Source organism: Merops nubicus, unplaced genomic scaffold (assembly GCF_000691845.1).
Source record: "Merops nubicus isolate BGI_N331 unplaced genomic scaffold, ASM69184v1 scaffold11451, whole genome shotgun sequence".
NCBI classification, from domain to species: Eukaryota; Metazoa; Chordata; class Aves; order Coraciiformes; family Meropidae; genus Merops; species Merops nubicus.
The window spans coordinates 1-4,739 of NW_008587621.1; positions in this window are offsets into that span (position 1 = coordinate 1).

Here is a 4,739-nt window from a genome sequence, read left to right on the forward strand (position 1 = left end):
CGGGGGGCGGCCCTGAGGTTTGCGGGGAACCGGCGCCGGCCCTGTGACCATCCAGGCGGACGGCCTGAGGATAGTGCCCGGCTGCTCTGGAGCTGGGTGCGTGCAGCGGGTCGTCCTCACGTCCAGAAGTATGAAATACTGGGGGGGAGGGAGCGTTGCAGTCGGTGAGGCACCCGGGGAAATGCCCCCCTGTCCCGGGCTGCCCTTAGGAGCTGCGCCCCTGCCACTGTTCCTCGCCGAAGCAGGAGGTTCTCCTTTCTGTGGGTTCTGGTGTGCCTGAAATGACACACGGGCATCCCGTCGCCTGTGGGTCTGTGCTCTTTTGTTGGCTTATCTTGTACTCAAGTGTAGCTGAACGACTTCTCTGCTTTTGCAATATGTTGCAATTTGCCAGTTGGCTGAGTGTGTCGTGTTACCTGAGGCCTTCTTGCTTTTAAGGTTGTCTCTGAGTATATCAAAGGAGGGTGAGCTCTTAACACGCTGACAAACAATGTAATCAGGTTTAGGCTGAGGTAGGGATTAGTACATTAAAAAGGTAATTGTAGCTAAGTATGGACCTAATAATGTTTTGTTTTTTATATTCATGCCACCTCCACATCACTTGCCTTTCTGAGCACTGTGCCCTGGATTTGAGAGTTGTTCCATTTGCTTGAGAATAGGGGATATGCATTGGTTTCTGTTTTTGTTTGACTTGTGCTCCCAGTTTCAGCAGGTGCTTTTTGGATAGTCTGACTTCTGATAGGTATGACATAATTATTTCCGCTATGAGAAAAATAAACCAGCCATGGAACTATGACTTAATTACAGCATCTGGCAGAAGACACTATATTAGGACTGAGAGGGCTCCTTTACAAACAGTTTTGCAGTGAGCTTCTGAAATACTTTTTCAACTTTAGTGAAAATACCTTCATAAAATTAATTTTGGGATGAAATTAGCATTTCCCGGAACGTATGTATTGAGAGATGTTCCCAGAGAATAGGTACAGAGGGATCAGAAAGTTCCTTCTGTGCTCTGTTCTTGTGCAGAAGACAGCTTGACTTTCCCTCATGCCCCAGCTAGCAGAGGAGAAGAAACTGCTGGGTGCCATGGGCACCTGCATGGTGTGGGGCATTTATCTGATTCTTCCTCTGAAGAGAATTGCTGCTATGGGGAGAAAGGAAGGGGAGCAGGATTTCCCTGTGTCCTACTTAAAAGCACGATATCCCTTAGGGAGCTCCTTTTAAATGTCCTGTGGATCTGCTTGTCAGAGTCATGGTTTTGGATTGTGTATTCATATCAATACCGTAAGACAGTTCAGAATTTTGCCCAGCTGAGAGTATGTCCTAGTGTCTAGTCATAATGCTTGCTTTTGAAATTTTACAAAATATTTATATGAAATTAACTATATTTTTGTCCCTATCTCAATGAAACAGTGTAATAGTGGTATTGACTTGCATTGCAAATTCATAGAAAGATCCTGCAATTTGCTTAGTGGATTAATTTGAGGAATGGAAACAATCCAGGGGAAGTCAACACTTCTGAAGCTTTTGGCACGCTAAGACTATATTGTATGCTGTTTGATAAATTGTTTAATTGCAGATAAATGGTAGATCAGTAAGTCATCTAATTTAGAAGTAATAAAACCTTAAATTTAGTAGTAATGTATCTGAATCACAATTTTCACTTTCATTTTAAAAATGAATCATATGCATGCCTGCATGTGTATGTACTCATGCTGTATCCTTGGTTCATAATTTTGGTTCTGATATTTTAGCAAATCTTTGGAAAAAAACAGCTTATCAGGTGTTCTTAGATTTTATTTTTTATTTCTGTTGATGTATGAAACAGTATTTCCAGCAACAAGTCACTTGCAGATTTTAGTTTCTGGTGCTAGCAAAGCTTGACTTGGGAGTCTGAAATCAGTTTTGTGTTGCAAACTTGTGACTCAGTCTGTATGCCTACATCTATATGGATGTATTCTTGACAGCTCTTCCATAGTAAGGTTTTTTTATCATATTTCTTCCAGATGTGAAACTGCTGGATCCTGGTAAAGCAGATGTAATGATGCTAGGAGAAGGTCCATTTGCTTTAGCTGTAGTTTGTCAACAAGTTTGTGACTGGTATGAAGTAGTTCAAAGGCTGTCCTTTCCTCAGGGATTGGAGTTTGGCTGAAGGGAGTGCTGTGGCTTACATACAAGATCCAGATATACTTCTGTGCCACAAACACATGCTGCTGTGTTTTCATTCAGCGTAGGTGCTGAGTGTAAATGGAAGTTTAATAGGATGGGTAAATGGAGTTTCAAAGCACAGCTGCCATTTAAGCCAGTGTCATGATCAGTTCAGGCCTCTGGAAGCTGGCTTAGCCTCTGCAAGGCTCTAAACCTGTGCAGTGCTGTACAGTTTTTTGCCAGCCTACTCTCCTGTATTGGTACAAGTGTGTGTGTGTGTTTTTAAAGTTAAAGCTGCCTTGGATCAGTTTCCTGATCTGGGTTGAGCACGTATGGGCATCCAGCGACACTCGAGGCGTGTGGTACTCCCCTGGCCTCGTCTGGCTTCAGTGCTTGCTCTCGTTGGTTGTGAAGTGGATAGAGGACTACTGCAGTAAAACCTAGGATCAGACCCAAAATGTACAAAAGCATTAGGGATCTGTGAAATCCGGAGCTCAGGGAAGCCACTATAAGTAATTTACTTAACCAGCTGGTGTGACAGAGAGGAGATGGCTCTCCTGAGTTTGGAAGGGGAGTCAGCAGCAGTGGTAGGTTCAGAAAGCAGCAGTTCTTGGTGCTGGGTGACATGCATCTTTCTTACCTTCTCAGTGAGTCATGTCGTGTTGTAGAAAAGCCAGCAGGTGTCAACGCAAAGAGAGGATAATCTGTAACAAGCACATACTGTACACATCTCCTATCCAGCATATTTTGCTGTAAGAGATTTGCACCTACATGTGTTACTAAGTTCTATATCAAGCAAGACTTTTCCTGTTGCTTCAGTTACTCAGCAGTATTTTGACCCAGCACTACTCTGCGTGTTGCAGAGTAGCAGTTGCATCCTTGTTTTGTGTGTTAAATTTTGTATGCTCTGCGCTGGCTTCCTTCTAGATAGATTTTTGATAGTGTTCTACTTAGTAGCCTAAATCCTGTAGCCTGCAGAAACAGAAAGGTCTGAAACACTGTGCAGTGCTTATGCTTGTTACTAAGAATACCGATGGGTTTATTGTTGGTGGAGCCTGAGGCGCTTTAGTGGCCAGTAATCTCTGATAGTTTTAAGTAGTTTGGAAAACATCGAGGACTGATCATAGTTTATACTAAGTTATGTCTAGTTCATCTTAAAACAAACATAAATGTGCGGTAACTTTTTTAAACTATTGACACAGGCCATGGGAGAAACCTGAATTACTTGTGGAAGTTCTCTGGCACAAAAAAGGGTGTCGGGCTGTAAACAGTCCAGAAGAGAGACACCCCCTCAGCACATTAGGGCTGTCTGTCTGACAGTACCTGTGCTGCAATCTGAGCAGAGAGCAGGAGACAACCTTTCCTTTTGTTCCTCTCGGTGGCTGCCACCTTTGTTTGCTGAATTTACTTTTATTTTTGTTGAGGAAGTTCAGCTGGGCTGTGCTGGTAATGAGATGAGGGGGACTAAGGTTAATCACCCCACTTACTGCTGGAGGACTGGCTGGGGAGATTTGAGCTTAAGGCCCAATCATAATGGCACAGATAAAAGCAGGTCTCAGATGTAAGTACAGGTTCCTCTATCTCAAAGGAGGGAGTAGTTTATAGAAAGGCTGATAACAATTGTTTGTAGTACATTGCTGCTTATATTTAATCTAGTACTCCTTAGGGAAACAAAATTTATGACACTGTTCTCTTCCCTTGGAGTTGCTTGAGTATGCTCTTGTCATTACTTTATGACGTTTCAGCCAGCTGGGACCAAATTTTGGTATTTGAAGTAATGTCAAAGGATTGTTGAGTTTCTGTATGTTGTCCAGAAAGGAGTCAGCACCTGTTTCTTCAGCTACAGCATGTCTTCTCCACTTGCCCAATGGGCTGTGACCAAGAGTGCGGCAGAGAAGCTTGAAATAAATATAGGAAAACAGGTGTATTCGATTCTGCTGCTATTTAAATTCTTAAAAAAGAGATGCTTTGCAAAAGAGCAACTCAGAATGCAAGAGCTCACAGGTTAACTTGGCCTTCATTTTGGAGGCCCTGTTATGGCAAAGTCTGACTCAAAATGTGTGCTTTTGAAAAAGTGAAATACAGTTGAAGAACTTGAGAGGGAGGAGTAGAAAGGCAAATGAGTAGAGGTACCTTCTTGAAAGTGTTGTTGTTTTTTTTTGTTCCCCACTTGGAAGTAAGCCTTACCCTGAGTTTTTGCAATTCAAATGCAGAATTTCCTACTGCTCCCTGAGAGAAGGCGGAAACAAAAGGAGCTGGCAGAAAGGAAAGTGAAACAATCACGTTCCTTCCTTTCCTGAGTCTGAAATGAATTCTGCAGCAGTGAAACTGGAGATGATTTTAAACATTTTTAATACGATTGTTGTAGGTATGTCTAGGCTTAATAATTTTCTAGAGTTTTAGGTCAGATGGTGTCTTGTCTGACCTCAAACTGTTGTATTTCAGCCAGATTATTTTCCTACAAAGAGCCAAGAGTTGAACTAGATTTTAGAGGAGTAACTGACACTGCACATTCAGAAAGTGGGGGAAACAGAGTCCTCTGTAACACTAGGATATTGAACAAATTAAATACACTGACATGATTTCAGCAG